Genomic DNA, 22572 nt, shown 5'->3' with positions numbered 1-22572 from the left:
GGGGGATACAAGGTGATCAGGTTGTCCCACGTGGGGCTCACAGTTTTAATCGCCATTTTACAGAGGAGGTCACTGAGGCCCAGAGAAGTGAAGCGACTCGCCCACAGTCCCACAGCTGACAAGTGGCAGAGCCGGGATTCGCACCCATGACCTCTGACTCCCAAGCCCGGGATCTTTCCACTGAGCCAAGAGAAGCGAAGTGACTCGCCCGAGGTCACACAGCAGACGAGTGGCGGAGTCGGGATTAGAACCCAGGTCCTTCAGACTCCCAGGCCCGGGCTCTAACCACTAAGCCACGCTGCTTCTCACCGAGCGCACGGGAACTGCCCGCCGGTCCGTCCCCCTCGGCCTTAATGATAATAATCACGGTACTCCTTAGGCGCTTACCATGTGCTAAGCACTGTATTAAGCGCTGCAGTACAGAGAAGTTAGGTTGGACACAGTCCCTGTCCCATGTAGGGCTCGCCCTCTTATTTTCCATTTAATAATTATGGTATTTGTTCAGCGCTTACTATGTGCAGGGCACTGTTCTAAGCGCTGGGGTAGATTCAGGGTCATCAGTGGGCAAGTGAAGTGACTGTGGGCAAGTCACTTCACTTCTCTGTGCCTCAGTTACCTCATCTGGAAAATGGGGATGAAGACTGTGAGCCCCACATGGGACAACCTGATTCCCCTGTGTCCACCCCAGTGCTTAGAACAGTGCTCGGCACATAGTAAGCGCTTAACAAATACCAACATTATTATTATTATCAGATTGTCCCACGTGGGGCTCACATTTTTTTAATCCCCATTTTTACAGATGAGGCCCAGAGAAGTGAAGTGATTTGCCCAAGGTCACACAGCAGACAGGTGGCGGAGCCGGGATTAGAACCCGTGACCTCTGACTCCCAAGCCCGGGCTCTTTCCACTAAGCCACGATGAGGCCCAGTGAAGTGACTTACCCAAGGTCACACAGCTGACAGGTGGCGGAGTCGGGATCAGAACCCATGACCTCCTAACTCCCAGACCCGGGCTGTAGCTGCTGCTTCTCATCTCCCCAGCCCCCGGGGAGCAGGAGTGGGGGACGTCCTGGGTTCCTTGGCCTTCCCCACCTTGAGTTCCTTCAGGTCAGGAACACCTCGTGTTTGGGCACCTCGTGCCACGCGTTGACGGCTCGGTTCCAGCGAGGGAATGCCATGGGGCACCTTTCTGGGGCTGGGGCTGGGCCAGTCAGTCGATCGAATTTACTGAGCGCCTACTGTGTGCAGAGCACTGTACTTAGCTCCTGGGAGAGTACGATAGAAGAATAAGCAGACCCATTCCCTGCCCACAAGGAGCTTAAAGTATAGGGGGACAGACAGACGTCGATATAATTAAATTACAGATAAATACAAAGTGCAAAAGGGTCCCAAGCCCGCGACAGAAGATTGGGTCGAGAGAATAGGGTTAGTTGCACAGTTGTATTTATTGAGTGCTTACTCTGTGCAGAGCACTGTACTAAGCGCTTGGGAGAGTACAACAGTCCTCCCCACAAAGAGTTAGCAATCACCCCGGGAACAAGCCCTCGTTTCCCCTACGCCCACTCCTTCATTCATTCACTCAGTCGTATTTGTTGAGCGCTTCCCGTGTGCAGAGCACTGTACTAAGCGCTTGGAAAGTACAATTCAGCAATGAAGAGAGGCAGTCCCTGCCCACACCGGCCTTACAGTCTAGATGGGGGGGAGACACACATCAAAACAAGTAAACAGGCATCGAGATCAATAAATAGAATTAAAGATACATATACACGTCTCCCTTCCGCGTCGCCCTTGCACTTATACCTTTTATTCACCCCTCCGTTAGCTCCACAGCACTTACGAAGGTATCTGTAATTTATTTTACTGCCCGTTCCCCCACCCCCCGCCAGACTGTAATCTCCTTGTGGGCAGGGAATGTGTCTGTCAACCCTGTTATATTTTTCTTCCCCAGGGGCTTGGTATTCAGTAAGCACTCAATAAATATGATAGATTGCCGCCCACAATTTAGATGCTCTTGTTCTGTTTTGCTGCTTCATCTCTACCCTGTGGTGGGTGGGATATAAACCGTGATTATTAAAAAGGCCACAGAGGTGTCAGGTCTCTCCTCTTATTTCTGCCACAGTTTCACTAACTTTCCTCCTTCCCAACTATTTGGTTCTCAGATTTCTTTCTCAAACTTAGTGGTGACTTTACACAACTAAGCATTGATGATGGTGGTGATGATGATGACCATGGTACTTGTTAAGCTCTTACTGTGTGCCAAGCACTGGGGTAGATACAGATTAGGTTGGACACAGTCCCTGTCCCACATAGGGCTCACGGTCGTAATCCCCATTTTACAGATGAGGTGACTGAGCGCAGAGAAGTGAAGTGACTTGCCCAAGGTCACACAGCAGAGAAACGTGGTGGAGCCGGGATTAGAACGCATGATCTTCTGACTCCCAGGCCTGTGCTCTCTCCACTAAGCCACGCTGCCTTAACCCGTTGAGGGCAGGCACTCTGCATTTTGCTTCAGTTGCACTATCTCAAATGCTTGATGTAGTACTCTGCAGTACGTGCTCAGAATTTGCACTCAGCTCTTCCATAATGTGTCTTTTAGTTTGCATTTTGGATGGGACACTAGCAAGAGATTAGAAGCGGCATGGTCAAGTGGGTAGAGCACAAGCCTGGGAGTCAGAAGGTCAGGGGTTCTAATCCCAGCTCCGCCACTTGTCGCCACTCGCTTCACTTCTCTGGACCTCAGTTACCTCATCTGTGAAATGGTGATTGAGACTGAGCCCCGTGTGGGACAGGGACTGTGTCCAACTTGATTTGCTTGTTTCCGCCCAGCGCTTAGCTCATAGGAAGCGCTTAGCAAATGCCATTATTATTATGCAGCGTCCTTCCAACGTCACACGTTTGGTTCTAGTCTGATGTGTTTTTGCAAGAAACCATTTGCAAGTAGGCTCGGTACTGGTGAAGGCACAGTTAGAGAAGTTTTCCGTCGGGAACGTGACCTCCACATTATACTAAAACTAAGTGTACCATGGATTTTCTTACATGTGTTTTTTTTTTTAGCTTCATATGCCCGTGGGATCTTATTCCATAAGAATTTGGAAGTTGGGATGGTAGTGTGGAGGTGCCGTTTGAAAAATCTACAGTTTCTCTCTGGATTGCTCTACCGCATCTGTAAAATGGGGATTAAAACTGTGAGCCCCTTGTGGGATGTGGACGGTGTCCAATTTGATTAGCTTGTGTGCCCCAGTGCTTAGAACAGGGCCTGGCACACAGTAAGCACTTAATGAGTATTAAAAAAAACCCAGGGGTGCATGTATAGCTCTAGTGGGCTTCATTAGCAATAACGGCGGTGTTTGATAAGCCTTTTCTATGGGCCAACTACATACAGTGCTAAGCCTTGGAATAGATACAATTACATCAGACACAGTCTCTGTCCCACCCTGGGCTCATAGTCTAAGAAGGAGTGAGAATAGCTATTGAATCCTCATTTTATAAATGGGGACGCCGAGTCACAGGCTTGCCCAAGGTCACACAGCAGGCTGGTGGCAGAGCCAGACTTTGAATCCTCTGGTAAAGGTTGCCATTAAACCGCAAGTCTCATTGATTTTTCTCGGACTCTTTCGTGAATCCCTCTATCCACTGACATCTCATTTTCTACAAAACTCTCTTGTGGTTTTCGTGGGAAATCAACTCCCTTTTAAAGAATTTCAGAGACCCACCTGGAGCAGGCTGGGCAGCTGCTGAAGAGGGGTACAGGAGAGGGCAGGGACAGTGAAAAGCTTATACATTCATTCGTATTTATTGAGCACTTACGGTATGCAGAGCACTGTACTGAGCGCTTATCTAGTAATAACACTGACCACAGCACATTTATTAGGCACAAACTATGTTCTAAAGCACCAGAGTAGATACAGGACAGTGTCAGAATGGACACAATCCCTTTCTCCCATAGGACTCACATGCAGCGTGGCTCAGTGGAAAGAGCACGGGCTTTGGAGTCAGGGCTCATGAGTTCGAATCCCAGCTCTGCCCCTTGTCGGCTGTGTGACTGTGGGCAAGTCACTTAACTTCTCTGTGCCTCAGATCCCTCATCTGTAAAATGGGGATTAAGACTGTGAGCCCCACGTGGGACAACCTGATTCCCCTATGTCTACCCCAGCGCTTAGAACAGTGCTCGGCACATAGTAAGCGCTTAACAAATACCAACATTATTAACATTATTATGCTTATTGCTAGGGAGAGGCATGTATTTTCTCCCCCATTTTACAGATGAGGAAACCGAGGCCCAGAGAAGTGTCACAGCAAGCCAGTGGCAGAGCTGCCATTAGAGAACCTGGGCTTCCCGACTCCCAGGGCTAAGCACTTCCCACTAGACTGTGGCTTCTCTGTAGTTTTATTTCCCCAAATTCTACTGTGTCGTTGAGTGAGTGTCTCAGAACAGCTCTGGATGGAAACAGGCTCATATTGGGATCACCAGTTAGTTCCATTTAGGTGTAAATCTGAGGAAAATATTAGTGCCAGGGATGTGTCTCTGGTGAGAAGAATAATTATGACAGCTGTTAAGCACTTACTATGTATCAAGCACTGTTCTAAATGCTGGGGTAGATACGAGTTAATCAGGTCAGACGCAGTCCCCGTCCCACATGGGGTTCACGGTGAAGTGTCATCTAAAAGCCTCAGCTGGTCTCTGGTGCACTCCGCTCATCAGCTCTGTTTGTGTTGGCCAAATGACTTGCTGTGGGTTATAAATCAATGATGAGCAATGTGAAGAGCAGATGGGGAGTTTAATGCATCCTCCACATCTCTGTCTGGTGACTGGCTGGAGTCCATGCACAATTTTGAAAAGGATGTTCATCATTTTAAATGGCTCTGTGGGAGCCATGCAGTTCATAATGTGCCACTTAGGTAGGTCTCAAAGATAGACTTTCCTGGGTGCAGTTTAAACCATTTCAGAACGGCTTAAAGGGACACTTGGGGTGCTTTGAAATGAAATCACTCTTGGTGGGATTAGCAGGAGGACTGATTAAAAACAAAGCTCAGAAAGGTAGAGTGATTTTGACTGAGTTTCCCCGAGTTGGAACTGGAAAAGGGGCTGAAAACAATCAGCTTGGACACTGGCCTGGGGCATCACCAAACTCTGCTCACTGTGGTAGACACTGAAGCACAAAGCCTCTTAACTATACAGCATTATCTGTCATCACTTGGGAATGTGCTAGACAATGATGGTACTTTTCAGCAGAGATTCTTGCCGAGGCTGTAGCTTCACCGGGGTCAACCTGTTCCTTTCTTTGCCTTTCTGTACCTGAAGTGCTCATAAGAAGAAACCTAGATGGGATTGGCATTGAAGTTCAATTTTAATAGGTAATCACAATCAGCCCTCAAACCGGTTCCAGGCCCATGATGAGGTTGAGAATGTGGCTGGGGAAAAAAGAAAAACCCTCGTGGGCAAAATGTGCTTAAAAGTGAAGAGGAGAGAGAGAAAAAAGGCACAGGTTCCTAGGTTTTCAGCTCACTTATTATTCTTAATGGAGAAATTTAGAGTGGGGAAATATAGAGCCATCTGAAACTTCCACAAAAATTGGAGGTGCGGGTGAAAGAAATGGTGGCTAGATCTCGGCAGTTTGGGCTCCGTTTTTCAGCACTTGGGAAAGTATCGGGCATTCGAGTTGGAAAACATATTCCCTGCCCACATAGAGCTTACAGTCTAGATGGGGAGACAGACATTAACATAAATACATAAATTATGGGTATGCACATAAGGATTGTGGGGCTGAGGGAGGAATGAATAAAGGAAAGAAATCCAAGTGCCAGGGCGATGCAGAAGGGAGTGGGAGAAGAGGAAATGAGAACTTAGTCTGGGAAGGCCTCTTGGAGGAGATGTGCCTTCAATAAGGCTTTGGAAGTGGGGTGAGTGATTGTCTGCTATGAAGAGAGAGTGCATTCCTGGCCAGAGGCAGGACTTGGGCAAGAGGTCAGCGGTGAGATAAACAAGATTGAGGTACTTTGAGTAGGTTGGCATTAGAGGAGTGAAATGTGTGGGCTGGGTTGTAGTAGGAGAGCAGCAAGGTAAAATAGGAGAGGGGAAGGTGAATGAGTGCTTTAAAGCCAATGGAAAGGAGTTTCGGTATGATGCGGAGATGGATGGGCAACCACTGGAGATTCTTGTGGAGTGGGCAAACATGTCCTGAACATTTCTGTAGATAAATGATCCGGGCGGCAGAGTGAAGTATGGATTAGATTAGGGAGAGGCAGGAGGCAGGGCAGTCAACAAGGAGGCAGATACAGTAATCAAGGCAGGGTAGGTTCAGTGTTTGGATTAACCTTGGTAACAGTTTGGATGGAGAGTAAAGGGCAGATCTTAGCAGTATCATGAAGGTTGAACCAACAGGATTTAGTGATCCATTGAATATGTGGATTGAATGAGAGAGAGAGGAGTCAAGGATAGCACCGAGGTTACAGACTTGTGAGACAGGAAGGATGGTGGTGCTGTCTACAGTGACAAGAAAGTCATGGGGGAAGACAGTATTTGGGTGGGAAGATGCGGAGTTCTGTTTTGAACATGTTAAGCTTGAGGTGATAAGATGTTAAGATGTCCTGAAGGCAGGAGAAAATGTGAGACTGCCGAAACTGCTGAGAAGGTGAGCGATCAGGGCTGCAGATGTAGATTTGGGAATCCTCCGCAGAGTGATGATATTGAAGCCATGGGAGCTAATGAGTTCTCCAAGGGAGTGGGTATAGATGGAGAATTGAAGGGGACCCAGCACCAAACCTTGAAGGATTTCCACAGTCAGGGGGTAGTGGGAGGCAGAGGAGATACGCCTTGTCTATGTACTACAGTAAACACCAAATTTTGTCCCAGGATACTCATAGATACTTGTCAGCTGTGAGACTTTGGGCAAGTCACTTAACTTCTTGGTGCCTCAGTTCCCTCATCTGTAAAATGGGGATTAAGACTGTGAGCCCCATGTGGGACAACCTGATTCCCCTGTCTCTTCCCCAGCGCTTAGAACAGTGCTCGGCACATAGTAAGCGCTTAACAAATACCAACATTATTATTATTAGATAGATGTAACAGGACATATAGTAGCGTCATCTTCCAACTGGAGTATGGCATTTGAAAAGCAGTGTGGTCTAGTGGAAAGTGGACTGGAGCACAGGAGACCTGAGTTATAATTCTGGTTCCTCCACTTGCCTGCTTCTGTGATCATGGGCAAATCATTTAAGTTCTCTGAGCCTTAGTTTCCTCATCTGTCTTGTGGGAATTAAATGCCTATTCTCCCTCACCCTTAAAGTGGGAGCCCCGAGTGAGGCAGGGCTGGCATCTAATCTGATTATCTTGTCTCTTCCCCAGTACCTATAGTAGTGTCTGGCACGTAGAAAGCGCTTAACAAATGCCACAATTATTATTAGTAGTAGTAATATTAACCAAAGGACCATTCTAGTGCTCCTAGAGTTTTGTATTAATGGTGTCCTGCGACTAATAGCCATAGCCAGATCTCTCCATTTTCTCTAGTGGAAACTTGACTTGTCTTCAGTGAACTCATCTGAAGCCCGGCAGGAGTTCTGACACTGTGTCTTTGGCCTGACATTTTTCCAGAGGCAGTGGCTGATGATAACAAACTGTGGCCTTTAAGAAGCATTTACTGTGTGCTGAATGCTGGAGAAGCTACAAGGTTATGAACTCAGACTCACTCACTGCTCCCACAAAGGGTTCAGTCAATGGTATTTATTTAGCACTTGCTCTGTGCATTCATTCATTCATTCATTCAATAGTATTTATTGAGCGCTTACTATGTGCAGAGCACTGTACTAAGCGCTTGGGATGAACAAGTCGGCAACAGATAGAGACAGTCCCTGCCGTTTGACGGGCTTACAGTCTAATCGGGGGAGACGGACAGACGAGAACAATGGCACTAAACAGCGTCAAGGGGAAGAACATCTCGTAAAAACAATGGCAACTAAATAGAATCAAGGCGATGTACAATTCATTAACAAAATAAATAGGGTAACGAAAATATATACAGTTGAGCGGACGGGTACAGTGCTGTGGGGATGGGAAGGGAGAGGTGGAGGAGCAGAGGGAAAAGGGGAGAATGAGGCTTTAGCTGCGGAGAGGTAAAGGGGGGATGGCAGAGGGAGTAGAGGGGGAAGAGGAGCTCAGTCTGGGAAGGCCTCTTGGAGGAGGTGATTTTTAAGTAAGGTTTTGAAGAGGGAAAGAGAATCAGTTTGGCGGAGGTGAGGAGGGAGGGCGTTCCAGGACCGCGGGAGGACGTGACCCAGGGGTCGACGGCGGGATAGGCGAGACCAAGGGACGGCGAGGAGGTGGGCGGCAGAGGAGCGGAGCGTGCGGGGTGGGCGGTAGAAAGAGAGAAGGGAGGAGAGGTAGGAAGGGGCAAGGTGATGGAGAGCCTCGAAGCCTAGAGTGAGGAGTTTTTGTTTGGAGCGGAGGTCGATAGGCAACCACTGGAGTTGTTTAAGAAGGGGAGTGACATGCCCAGATCGTTTCTGCAGGAAGATGAGCCGGGCAGCGGAGTGAAGAATAGACCGGAGCGGGGCGAGAGAGGAGGAAGGGAGGTCAGAGAGAAGGCTGACACAGTAGTCTAGCCGGGATATAACGAGAGCCCGTAATAGTAAGGTAGCCGTTTGGGTGGAGAGGAAAGGGCGGATCTTGGCGATATCGTAGAGGTGAAACCGGCAGGTCTCGGTAACGGATAGGATGTGTGGGGTGAACGAGAGGGACGAGTCAAGGATGACACCGAGATTGCGGGCCTGCGGGACGGGAAGGATGGTCGTGCCATCCACGGTGACGGAGAAGTCTGGGAGCGGACCGGGCTTGGGAGGGAAGATGAGGTGCTCAGTCTTGCTCATGTTGAGTTTTAGGTGGCGGGCCGACATCCAGGTGGAGACGTCCCGGAGGCAGGAGGAGATGCGAGCCTGAAGGGAGGGGGAGAGGACAGGGGCGGAGATGTAGATCTGCGTGTCATCTGCGTAGAGATGGTAGTCAAAGCCGTGAGAGCGGATGAGTTCACCGAGGGAGTGAGTGTAAATGGAGAACAGAAGAGGGCCAAGAACTGACCCTTGAGGAACTCCAACAGTTAAAGGATGGGAGGGGGAGGAGGCTCCAGCGTAGGAGACCGAGAATGATCGGCCAGAGAGGTAAGAGGAGAACCAGGAGAGGACAGAGTCCGTGAAGCCAAGGTGAGATAAGGTATGGAGGAGGAGGGGATGGTCGACAGTGTCAAAGGCAGCAGAGAGGTCAAGGAGGATCAGAATGGAGTAGGAGCCATTGGATTTGGCAAGAAGGAGGTCATGGGTGACCTTAGAGAGAGCAGTCTCGGGAGAGTGGAGGGGACGGAAGCCAGATTGGAGGGGGTCTAGGAGAGAATGGGAGTTAAGGTGCATGGTACTAAGCACTTGAACACTGTACTAAGTGCTTCAAAATCTCTCTTATCCCCACAGTATAGATGAGGAAATGGAGGCCCAGAGAGGTTAGGTGATTTGCCCACTGACAGAGCTGGAACTTGTCATTAGACCACATTGCCTCCTAATAATCGATGCCTTGAAAAATTAAATTTTTCCTTACCCCAACTTCCTCCTTTGACTATTAATCTGCAGTCTACTGTCACCAAACCCCTTGAGCAGTGGGTAGCTCATTGAATGGATACCATATTCCTTAGCCAGTTGTTTCCTGGCTGTTTCCAGGGGGATTTTAGAAATATAGTTATTGAATCTGAAATTAATATATGTAAAATCCAAAGGGAAAGTAATGTTTTCCGACGGTAACGTCAGACCACCTTATAATGCTATTATCGTATCCCACCAATTACAGGAACAAATGAGGATGGTGTCTCTCTATGTGAATAATAAGAGAAATGTGTTTCTTAGTTCTGTGTTGAATTTTATGGCCATTTAAAATGTAATTATTTTGAAGAATTATTCAAATTGATCTGCAATGGCTATGTTTTTAAATGAAGATGAATTTGTTCAGCAGGGTAGGAACAGGGAGGATGTATAGAGTTCATTAGTCCAGCTAATTATTGATTTTTTTTCCAACTGTATTGCATTTCCATGTCCTGCTGTTCATCATGGTAGTAGTGTGCAGAGCAGTTTGTTTCAGTGATTTTTGAACTCAGCAGCAGCTGAGAGCGTCTAACGCACTTTGCTGGAAGTTTTCACACCTCATGCAGAGTCTGTGGCAGCGGGATGATTAAAAGTTGGGTCATAACGATTGTCCACAGCTCTCAATTCCAATGGAGATGAGTTTCTGCTGTTTCCAGGGTTTAGGAGGATCGACGGGAGAAGGTGACCAGTTGCTTCCTTCCTCAAGGAAGGCCAAACTAGAGGAAATGGATCGAAATTGTATCACAAGAGTTTAGCTAGAACCTTTGACAGTAAAAATGATCGGACACCAGATCGGGCTAGTGAAGGAGGCGGGAAATTAAATTCACAACCCCAGAGATAATTCAGGAAGGAGTGGATAACCATTTGACCTGAATAGGTGAGACATTCACCAGTTGGGAGGCAGGGGGACCACCCAGCCTACAGAGTCTCTTGATATTAAGTAAGAGTCCCAGGTTGTCTCTAGAACTTAATACTCACTTCATAAATACACGATTCCAGAGTCCAAATTTGCGGGGAGGTTGTGCAAATGTAATCTTGCTTTAGGACACTGATATTGAACTTGATGAAGCTCAGTCATTACTTTTCTCTCTTAAAGAGCCCAAAACAATATTTTCCCCCTCGATTTCTTCCAAGAAACTTTCCTCAAGTATTGCCTTTCAGAGCAGAGCAGTGACAGAGAATTTTAGGGCCATAAAATGTGATCTCACCATAATCCTACTGGATGGCCTGGTCATTTCATACCAATCAATCATTGGTCTTTATTGAGCACTTATTTTATGCAGAGCACTCTCCTAAGCATTTGGAAGAGTACAGTGCAACAGAACTGGTAGATACATTCCCTGTCCACAATGAGCGTACAATTTAAAGGGAAAGATAACTCTTCAAATGCAAAGTAGAAAAATAACTTTGGTTGAAGGAGTTAAAATATTTTGATGCTTTTAAATCTCTGTGTACTCTGTAGTTAAGTAAAATTTTAAAAAAGCCACACTGATAGACTGTAAAACTCCTAGCAGGCCACTCTAGCCTCCTTAATGATCTATAGTTTAGCTATCGTCATTACTATAAAGAGATGTTAGAAATTTCACCAAATCAAATCGCCGTTCTCATTAATTTTCTGAAGAGGTCTGCCTGTCAGAGGAGCCCATTGCAATGCAGTATTTTTAATGAGCCCAAGGTTAACAGGTAATTCATGATCCTAAATGTCATTTTCATTATATCATCAAGTTTACATGGTAATACAAAGGCAACCCCATGCACAACTAATTTATGGCAGAATCAAACTCCAGGAAGCATGAGTTGAAAATGTAATTAGATAAGGTAATTTCAGTCAATCAATCCATCGTATTTATTGAAAGCTGGTTGTGTCCAAAGCACTGTACTAAACTGCTTGGGAGAGGACAGTAGGATTAAAAGACATGATCCCCCTGCCGTGAAGGAGCTTATAGTCTAGTGGGTTTCGAGCATCCCGTAGGCTTCTCTTATTTTCTAAAATAATGCAAAAAATAATTTGGTGCTTTAACCTCCCCGCAGATCTCCCTTCATTTTCCAAGGCTATTCAATGTCAGCCATTTTGCTCCAAATGTTGCAACTCTCATATCAGTAAATTAGGAACTGGATGAGTGGAGCAAGCCCTTTGTGATCCGTTTATGATAAGCCTCATTAAGTTTCATGAGTGCCTTAAGTAATTCAGGAACCCATTTGAGGAGAGCGTATCAATAGTTCATCGGCTTGTGTGATGCCAAATCTCTGTATGTGGCTTCTAATAAGTGATTCTCCTTGTTGGCAGGAGGAAGAAGGCGCACGTAGAATCATAGGACTGGAAGGAAGCTTTATGCCATCTAATCTGTCTCCCTGGCTTTCAGGTAGGGTTGTAACCTACATCGAACCCAGTTATCTCTCGAGAAATTTCCACAGCTTGTTTTGATTTCAGATATTTTCTGTGGCAAATGTCGATGTAAACACGGGTATCGCATATGTATAATATATACGCACGTGATGACATTGAGCTGCTCATCTCCACTGAGGGCAGAGTAAAGTGAATTTTCAAGACTAATTCACTAATTCCTCGGTGGAAATGAGGAGCCCAATCAATCCATAATTCATATTTATTGAGTGCTTGCCACGTGTAGAGCACTGTACTAAATGCTTGGGAGAGTTCGATGCAACCGTATCGGTAGGTGCATTCCCTGGCCACAACGAGCTTACAGTCTAGAGGGGGAGACTGACATTAATATAAATAAATAAATTACGGCTATGTAAATAGTTTGATCTTAGTTCATTATAGTGTTTATTAAGTGCTTCCTAATTCCCAGAGCCCTGGGCTAAACCCTGGGGGTAGACATGTGATTATCGCATTGGCCACAACATCTGTCCCACGTGGGGCTTACAGTTTAGTAAGTAGGGAGGGCAGGGATCTCATCCCCAATTTACTGATGAGAAAATAAGCACAGAGAGGTTCAGTACCTTGCCAAAATCACACAGCAGATCAGTGGCAGAGCTAAGACTAGAATCAACTCCCCATCCTATCCTCTTTCCACTAGGCTACGTGGCCTCTTTACATTGTCATTCATTCATTCAATCGTATTTATTGAGCGCTTACTGTGTGCAGAGCACTGTACTAAGTGCTTGGAGTGTACAATTCGGCACACTCCTCCATGAGCACAACTTCTGGTGTTACCATTTTTTGGATTTAGTCTGCTGTTTGACCCTCCATTTTTTATCCGTTCTGAGACAGGAGCGTTCTGAGAGAGCTCTCGAGGGAATGAGAGCAAACCTCCTGTTTCAAAGTGCTCCCTGATTAACAGGGCAAAATCGATTTCCTCTTTTTCCTCTAGTACCATGGACAGAGTAGAATGGGGTGGCCTACTTAATTTAAAGCATCATTGGATGGCTGCCTGAATGTCTGGATTTAAGGAGGAGTCTCTGAACATTCCACAGTCGCCAAAGAAAGGCAACCAACAGTGTTGACAAAAATCAGCGGAAGCGATGTTGCATTTCAAAGGCATCTATAACACACGAGGGCCAGGAAAGGAGGGAGATTTGAGCCACTCAATAACTTGTTAAAAATGCAGACAGCAGACTCTCCAGAGTTACGTTTTGGAAAGAAAACGAACACATGCTCGAAGTCTCTCCTGTTAGAGGGTAGGCTCCTTGGGGGTAGGGAACATGACTTGTGTATCTGTTGTACTTTTTCAAACCCTTAGTACAGTGTCTGGCCCTGTTCAGTAAATACCACTAGTATTACTTGAGCTGCCTCTCCCTGGAAAGAAAAGTGGGATGTAAAGGTTTCTCAGATCTTATGAGTCTCCCAGCCACCTATGAAGACAACCTAACCTGAGGACCCATTCTGGCCAGGGAGACAGCTTTGGAAGCCAACGGTCTTGAAGACAGAGTGCAGTGAATCAGAGGGCTAGACAGGAATTCAAGATCCCCTTTATACTTTGTGATCTCCATTAGGGTCTTGGTCTTAATCCATCTTGTATCTGCGGATGTTTAGCATCCCATTATTCCCAGAGTCAGTCTACGGTGCTCTGTGCACAAGGTGTTGAATGAATACTATGGTTTGACGAATTCTCAATTACACTTCTTCTTGTTCATTTTTGCCATTCTGAATCCTGATCCTATTCTCCAAGTTCAGCCATCCCTATCGGTGTGGTGCCACTGACCATTATAATGAACACAAACTCCAGGGAGCATAATGAATAGGAGAGGCCCAGCAGGATGTCCCTTCCATGTTCTTCATCAGGCTGACATCGCGTCCATCCCCACAACCAGTTGTGAAGCCAAAGGTGGGGCTTTTAAATCAGACACCCAATCGCAATGCAGAGGAGTTGACATCAATCTCAAACTGCAGGATGTGCATTGCTTCCTTAAGAGCTCCGAAGTGTGTCCAAAAGAAAAGATTCAAAATCCTGGGGAACTTGGGGACTAAGTGGGAAGACTAGCCTTCCTAGAGGATTCTGTAATTGTAATTAATGTACAGTACTATACCAATTAATATCACGGTAAAGTGCTAAAGACAACCCTGGGTTAAGGACCATGTTGGGTAAAGACAAATGGATTGAATTATCTCCATTTAAAAGTTCGAAGCAGTTTGCATCCTTCCATTTTTCATTTTACGTAATCATTTCTGTGGCAACTATTCAATAACAGTAACAGTGGGGTCTCTGATGTAAGGCAGTGATTTGGCAAATGATATCTCGGTCTGTATCAAGTTTTTGTAACTGGTTGAAGCGGTTCATCCAGGGATGTCTTTTTCAGTATCTCCAATGATAACAAAATCTGAACTGCTTCAGGTGTAAAAAAATCTAGTATTGGTTTTGCATGACATCAGTCCCACAAAGATGACACAGGATTTGGGATTGTTTTTGAGCTGAGGTTAAAATGAAATGAAATGAAATGTGCACTGAACATTGAGACTGAATCCAAATACTGCACATTAATGTAGAGCCCCAAGATATTAATATCGGTCAACTTAGAATAATTTTGGATGAAAGATCTGGGATGGCTATATCCGGTTACATATTTGAAACTGGTTGGACTTAATTAGAATGAATTCACTGCCCTCAGACTGCTGTTTGGAGTTGATGAAAAATTGTTCCAGTATCTGATTTCATAGTTCAGCTCACAGGTGTCATTAGAGAAGTCATAGACTGACTGGATATTATTTTCCTTATCTAATGTTTGTTGAGAGGTGACGGATGTTTTGTTGATTAACTTCCTAGTGTGACAAACCACAAGGTACATTTATATAAATGATAGGGACTGCATCCAAATATAATTCCCAACTCAGTGTACCATACAAAGAATAGTATAGTTCATTGACTTATAAATAACCCAAGAGGGAAGCAATCCAAACATTCCACAGTTCACCTGAAATGATTTCGGCAGAGCTGATCATGGCATTTTAATGATCTGCATATACAACTTTTTGTTTGTTTTGTTTTAATATGGTATCGGTTAAGTGCTTACTATGTGTCAGGAAGTGTACTAAGAACTGGGATAAATACAAGCTAACCAGGTTGGACAGAGTCCCTGTCCCACATGGAGCTCACAGTCTTAATCCCCATATATAGATGAGGTGACTGAGGTACAGAAAAGTGAAGTGACTTGCCCAAGGTCACACAGTAGACAAATGGCAGATCTGGTACTAGAACCCAGGTCCTTCTGACTCCAGGCTTGTGCTCTGCCCAGTAGGCCATGCTACTTCCCTCTCACCTCTTCTTTATTTAATTTTTTAAATATTTGTTAAGCACTTACTATGTGTTAGGCACTGTTCTAAACTCTGGTATAGATACAAGTTAATCAGTCCAGGTCCAGTCCCTGACCCACATCAGGCTCACAGTCTAAGTAGGAGGGAGAACAGGATCAAATCACCATTTTGCAGTGGAGGAAGCTGAGAAACAGAGAAGTTAATGACCTGCCCAAAATCTCACAGCAGACAAGTAGCGGAATTGGGATGAGAACCCAGATCCTCTGGCTCCCAGGCCCATGCTTTATTTGGTAGGCCACACTGCCTCCCCTTCAAGATGGGGATTGGCCACATATGAGGAGACAGACTTTCCAACAGCTTGTGACATCATCACTCCAATTAAAGTCATGAAAGTTCTCAGATGGGTTAGCCAAGATCTACAAGCAGAGGGAGGATATATCAAGCAGACTTGAAGAAGATGCTCCAAAGAATACTGAGGAAAAATAATGTATTTTAGCGTCTGTCTTGTCTGTCTCCTCTGCTGGACTGTAAACTGAAGTCAGGGATTGTGTTTACTAACTCTGTGGTACTCTCCCAAGGAATTAGTACAGTATTCTGCACAAGGGCAATTGTAAGCTCTTTGAGGACAGAGATCATCTCGATTAACTCTATTGTACTCTCCCAAGCATTTAGTGCAGTGTCCTGCTCAGAGTAAGCACTCAATAGATCAATCCTCCAATCAATTGTATGTAGACCACTGTATTAAACACTGGGGAGGGTAGTCCCTGCCCACAGGAGTTTACAGCCTAGAGGGGAAGACAATAGATGCTACTGATTGATCAATTGACGCATTACAGGTTTTCAAATATGCCATCAACACCACTATCATCAAGAAGCCTCATGGGCTAGTGGATAGAGGATAGGCCTGGGAGTCAGAAGGACCTGGGTTCTAATTTTGGCTCTGCCATTTGTCTGCTGTGTGACCTTGGGCAAGTCACTTCACTTCTCTGTGCCTCAGTTACCTCATCTGTAAAACGGGGATTAAGATTGTGAGTCCCATGTGGGACAGGGACTGTGTCCAACCTGATTAGCTTGTATCTACCCCAGCACTTAGAACAGAGCTTGACATAGAGAAAGCGCTTAACAAATGCAGTCACTATTGTTATTATTATTATTATTATTATTACTATTATTGATAAAAAGAAAGGCTCTGGGTTGGGCTTGGGGGTCAGATAAATGCTTTTTTGTGCTCCCATGTGACCCTGAGGCTAGCACTTAAAAACTGTTACAAAGTCCCTTCTCAGCCGTTTCTCATCTAAACTAAATCAGAAAAGCTTTTAATTAATCCTGTAAAGAAGGGAGGCAGAAGGTAGCATTTTATCATAACTAAACTGAGATCCAAGATGAGAAATGCAGCTCAATCAGTAGTGGAGCTGTAGGAGACAGCCCTCTGTCTTTCATTGTAATGAAGCATTGAGATTTTATTTGAAGACTGAGCCACAGCATAAACAAAGACAGCAGGCCAGCTCACTCAGTTTTTGTGTCAGTGCGTCATGTGTACGGTATGTGTCAGAAATATAATAAGGTACCTTTCTGGATAGCCAGTAAATGATTCTGTCCTTCTCTCTGTTGGGGCTAACTTCCAGATCGTTTGCTTTATGCAGCCGAAGTTATTTTCCTGCCGCTTCCCCATTTGTTTGGGACGTGTGTTTTCTAGGCCATTTTGATAGAGGTAGAGAGCTTGTCAGAAAGACGCAAAATACTTTGCTAGGAGTGCTGATTAGGTAACTTAACCAGATCCTTCTCTAGCCTCGTGGAGTAGACTAGTTAAGATTTGAGCGATTGAATTCTTTTGCATTATCGACATCCTCAGGATGCTGTGGAACAGACTGGAGATGTGGGTAGTTATCTCCTGAAAACAAATCTATTGCTTTAACCTCCTGCAACATCCTCAGTTGAAAGGGGTGCTGAAGGAAATTGGGACCGCTGCTTGTGGTAGTTTTTATAATAGTAGTTAATATTAGTGGTGGTATTAGCAAATAGTAGTATTTTTTGAGTACCCATTGAGTGTCATGCACTGTATAAGCCCTTGAAAAGTACAAGACAAGTAACACGGGGAGAATATGGTCTAATGGGGAAGACAGATGTAAAAATATTTACAAATAGAGTAACCTGCGAAAATCATTGAATATGCAGCTGAATAAACACATGAACATAAAAGCTGAGGATGGCACATTAGGGCTTGAAATGGCTGATGGATTTAGGTGACTTGGGTTGCTAGGAATAAATTAAGAAAACCTTATTGGAGGAGCCGGGACTTTTAGGTTGGGGAGAAGATGGTTCTGGGCAAGTCACTTGAATTTACGTGCCTCAGTTACCTCATCTGTAAAATGGTGATTAAAACTATGAGCCCCATGTGGGACATGATCTGAGTCCAACCTGAGTAGCTTCTATCTACCCTAGTGTTTAATACATTGTCTGGCACATACTAAGTGCTTAACAGATACCTTTGGGAAAAAAAAAAGAGGCTCAGGGGACTTAACCCATGTGCAGAATACCTCCCTAAGTGAAGGAGCCTCCCTGACCAAAAAAAGAAAAAATAAAAATCTAGCCTTCTTTCTTTTCCAATGGGCCCTAAAATTCTTTTTGAGTAGGGCAGTGACTATTAGGATGCTAATCACATCACCTTCCCCAGAGCACTGTTGTCAGCAGAGCCACTTGTGTCGGTGGGTCGTGATGGGAGCGGGACTAGGAGTCAAGTAAGGAGGCCTCCCTTTCATCAACCGTTAACACACAGAAGACCTTTTTATGTTAATGAGAACTCTTACACTTGTCAGATTACCATCACCTGGATACTTTGAAATAATTTCTAAGAAGAAAGGCAGTTTCATTAGTGTGATGGAAACCAAAGCACAACAGAACCCCCTTGGCAGGATGATAAGAGTGACTACAAGTGGCTCAGGATACGGTTGCCCGTTGTGACATTGTGAGGAAGATATAGTACTAACCCTACACAATGGGAGCTTAATAAAATCAGATTGAGTCAAGCAAACAACTGCTGCTGTCTGATCGATGGAATGTATATAAATGGGTAGACTAGACAGGCAATCTATTACTGAGACAAATTATGCAAATGCAGAATGGGAAAGGGCTATTTCAGAAACAACCACCAGCGAGATTACAGTCTTTCTCTTTACCAATCAGAGATTTTCAGGAGTTACAGAGCATTTTACTAGTGTATTTCATTTGGGAGGTGAAACTCTCCTTCGTGATTGTGTTTCAAAATGAATAATACATCTTGTATCGGAACAGTGTCATCTAAGGAGATTACATCACAAAAGAAAACACGGAGAGGTTAAAGGGCTAACAATTTTCTGGATCAGCGGTGAACTGAGAACAGATAGTTTCCTTGACTCCAAGTTGGGTGCTCAAAGCCTGTGTTGAGGAATGCAGAAGAAACATTCACGTTCTTGCCTGTTTCACAGGAGGAGGGGTGGCAAAGCTGTAGAGGGGCAAGACTTGGAAGGCCAAAACAAAGGAGTCTCAGTGTCCCGTCTGGCTCTGGGAATCAGAGGTTCTAATCCCGGCTTTGACACTGCATGACAGTGGGTGGGTGGGTGGTTTTGAGCAAGGTGCTAAATTTCTCTGTGTTTCAGTGACCTCAACTGTATAATGGAGATTAAATACCTGTCCTCCCTCCTACTTAAACTGTGAGCCCCACAGGGGACAGGGACTGTGCCTGACCTGATTATCTTGTATCTCATTCCTTAATACAGTGCTTGGCATGTGACAAAGTGCTCAACAGATGCCACAGATGCATCTGTAATTGTTTCTGTGTGACAGATACAGAGGACAGAGGAAAACATCAGAAGCTCCACATGTTGTTTGTAGTCCTTGGTAAAGGAGTTGACACCATCTGTATTCCTGGGCTCTGTTAACTACTGAAGAAGCTTTCCTAATAATAGTAATTGTTGTATTTGTCAAGTGCTTACTACGTGTCGAGCACTATATTAAGTGCAGGGGTAGATTCAAGATAATTAGGTCCCACTTGGAGCTCACAGTCTAAATAGGAGGGAGAACATTTATTGAATCACCATTTGGCAGATGAGGAAACTGAGGCAGAGAAGTTAAGTGACTTGCCAAAGGTCACACAGCAAGTACGTGGTGGAGCCGGAATTAGAACCCAGGTCCTCTGACTCCCAGGCCCCTGTTCTTTCCAATGGGCAACGCTGCTTTCCATTTCCTGCCCTGAAAAGTAACCGGAGGATTACTACGTAGTGATATGGTTAGGCTTGCCAGAATTGGAGGAACCTTATATGATTGTTTCTCCATGACAGTAAATTGTGTCCAGTTTTCTGAGAAGAGAGAGGGAGCAGGGGGGGAGAGAGGGAGAGGAGAGATAGAAGGGAAGGAGAAGTAATCGCGGGGGAGACACACAAGGAGGGAGAGACAGAAACTGACTCTATTGGAGTGCTTCTGAAGAGAGACTGTATTGGACTGCTTCTGCCATTACTGCTGGTTTTCCAATGCTCCTGAGAACTACACGGATGAAATCCTAAACGAAGATAAGATCCATAGAGACAACAGCCACCTATAAATATGTTCAATTGGTTAATCAAAATAGCCGTACATTCCAGTAACAAACCATCAGTCGATTGCTTAGAACCTATTAGAAATACAATCCACATAATGGAAGCAGGATAATAATATCTGATACTGTGGAAATTTCCCTCCTTTTATGGCCAGGCTCTTTCTTTTCTTCTTTGAATATGTTTATTTAAATCATTTATTTAGCTTCTCAAATCCTTGGCTATGAAGTTTCTTCTAATTTTATACCAGTTCTCTCTCTTTTTTTAAAGAGAACAGGAATGGTTTTTCTTGTGAAATTATTTGACTTTTTTATCATTCAGCAGAAGTTTGCTAATTAACACTTGTCTAATCTACAAAATCAATAATTCACAGAAAGGAACCCGGCAGACTCATCTTTTTCACAAAGATGCAATGAAATTTCATGCTGCTGAGACTTGGTTTACTTGACTGCATACATTTAACTGTTCAGTATGAAGCAGCCACCATAATTAAAATTAAGAAGCAGTTCATAGACTCATGACACTGAAAGGCATTTAAGAAACCATCTTAATCTCATTTCCTAGCTACATTTAAACCAGAGATGAAAATAAGCAATAATGCTCATGCCACCTAAAAAGAAAAATAGGTTAGGACTAAGGCAGAGTTTTTAATGAGAAACACATTCCTCTCTGCTTCTTCCTTTTACAGTACTTCCTTTTGGCATAGGTTTCTTGAGAATGTGTGTGTGCTGTTGTCAAATGCTTATATTTTCTAATAGTACTTGTTAAGTGCTTATTATATACCAATCACTAAGCGTTGGGATGGATAAAATTAATGAGATTGGACACAGTCCCTTTCCCACATTGAGCTCACCCTCTTAATCCCCATTTTTCAGATGAGGTAACTGAAGCACAGAGAAGTTAACTGAGTTACCCAAGGTCACACAGCAGACATGTGATGGAGCTGGGAGAACCCGGATGTTTTTGACTCCCACGTCCATAACTCTGTCCACAAAGCCATGATGCTTCTGGAAAAAAATAATCTACGGTAAATTGCAAGGGAGGAGGTGGCATTGGTGAGGTCGAGGGAGATCACTTGATGAGAAATGTGGTCAATTTAGGTGGAGCAAAGGGGGAAGCAAGATAGATCACAGGAAAAGAAATATGGCCACAGTAGGTGGATCAGGAGCGAAGGCTCTGGGAAGTTGGGCCAGAAAGAAGGAGAAAAAGGGTAGTTGAGGGAAGAAAAGAGCAAAAGAGTCAGGGAAGGAGCAGTGGGAAGCGGGGGAAGAAAAGAGGGGCTGCAAGGGAGAGATGTGGGAAGAGAAGCAAGGAGGGTTCATTATTTATCATCGTTGGTCCTAATGGGAGGAATACTAGTATCAATAATATCGTGAACCAAAACAGTGGCATCTCTTTTGAGCCATGTCAGCACAAGAGATAGTCTTTGTGGGTGCACAGTAGAGTAGGAGCTCTGTTCCCGCATTGGCTTCTTCAATCATACATGCCCCAGGGGTGAATTTCACCACCAGTGAGGTCTGCTCCAAGTAGGGAGGACAATTAGCTGTCTTGGCTGAGCTATGGTTCAACTACGCACACATGCACATATACATACTATCCAGCAGCAAGGTTGAATAGTCTATCAAGTCACTGCAGAAGCACTCTCTATCAAGGGGGCTTCCAGCCCTGAAACACTTCAGGCTGTAACACCACTCCCTTCAAGAATCCATCTGACTGACATTCATCATATGCTGACTGTCGATTTTCACGGGGCCAGCCCAACCTGACAAGAAAATAGAAGAAATAGAAAAAAAAAAATGACGGGAGGAAAATACCCCCCAAGCAAATTGTGCTCCACCATTAAAATCTCCCACAGCTGTGAAGATAAGTTCAGTCGTAGCCGATCATTATTACAGTGGTAGAGAGAAGCTGGATTAGGTGTATTACCTGTTCTTCCCATACAAGGGTTCTAATTAGGGATTAACAGTCGCTTCCTTCCTAAACCGGTATTCGTGGCTCAGTGGAAAGAGCACGGGCTTTGGAGTCAGGGCTCATGAGTTCGAATCCCAGCTCTGCCACTTGTCAGCTGTGTGACTGTGGGCAAGTCACTTAACTTCTCTGTGCCTCAGTTCCCTCATCTGTAAAATGGGGATTAAGACTGTGAGCCCCACGTGGGACAACCTGATTCCCCTATGTCTACCCCAGCGCTTAGAACAGTGCTCGGCACATAGTAAGCGCTTAACAAATACCAACATTATTATTATTGTTATTATTATTTTCTGTTACCTATAATTTCCCCTAATGTAAGAAGTACCTTTGGAGCGGTCATTTCTCCTGTGAGATCTTAGCCTGAAGGTAAGTGGTGTGGAAATGTCATTTAATTCATTTTATTTTGTTTAAAAGCCAGAACATGATGAATGTAGGTAATAAAGCAACGAGACAGATTTCTTTCTCCACGAGGTGCTACAAAAGTCTCAGGAACCACGTTACTGACCCAGGCTGTGTCTATGGCACTGTGCAGACAGTAAGCTCGTAAGAGATATCATTGATTGATTGGTCTCTGACAAGGGATATGGGTCCTGTGGCCATGGAACCAGTCCTAGGTGACAGACTGGATGAGGTCCCCTAGGGAGCTCTGCTGGGTTCAGGGCTCTTGACTGTAGAAGCCCCAGTTAGGCTGACGGCTCTGAGTCACATC

At 44.9% G+C, this 22572-nt stretch overlaps 1 protein-coding gene across 1 annotated transcript in view; it reads left to right on the top strand.

The window, feature by feature from the left end:
• SPART (spartin) overlaps positions 1-22572 on the top strand; it is a 185212-nt gene that overhangs the window by 38755 nt on the left and 123885 nt on the right. The window contains 1 exon segment of the mRNA XM_039915002.1: positions 11902-11977. The gene's annotated coding sequence lies outside the window, so the exon portion shown is untranslated.

This window comes from Ornithorhynchus anatinus, chromosome 20 (genome assembly GCF_004115215.2).
Source record: "Ornithorhynchus anatinus isolate Pmale09 chromosome 20, mOrnAna1.pri.v4, whole genome shotgun sequence".
NCBI classification, from domain to species: Eukaryota; Metazoa; Chordata; class Mammalia; order Monotremata; family Ornithorhynchidae; genus Ornithorhynchus; species Ornithorhynchus anatinus.
This window is presented reverse-complemented; position numbering and strand designations above follow the sequence as displayed.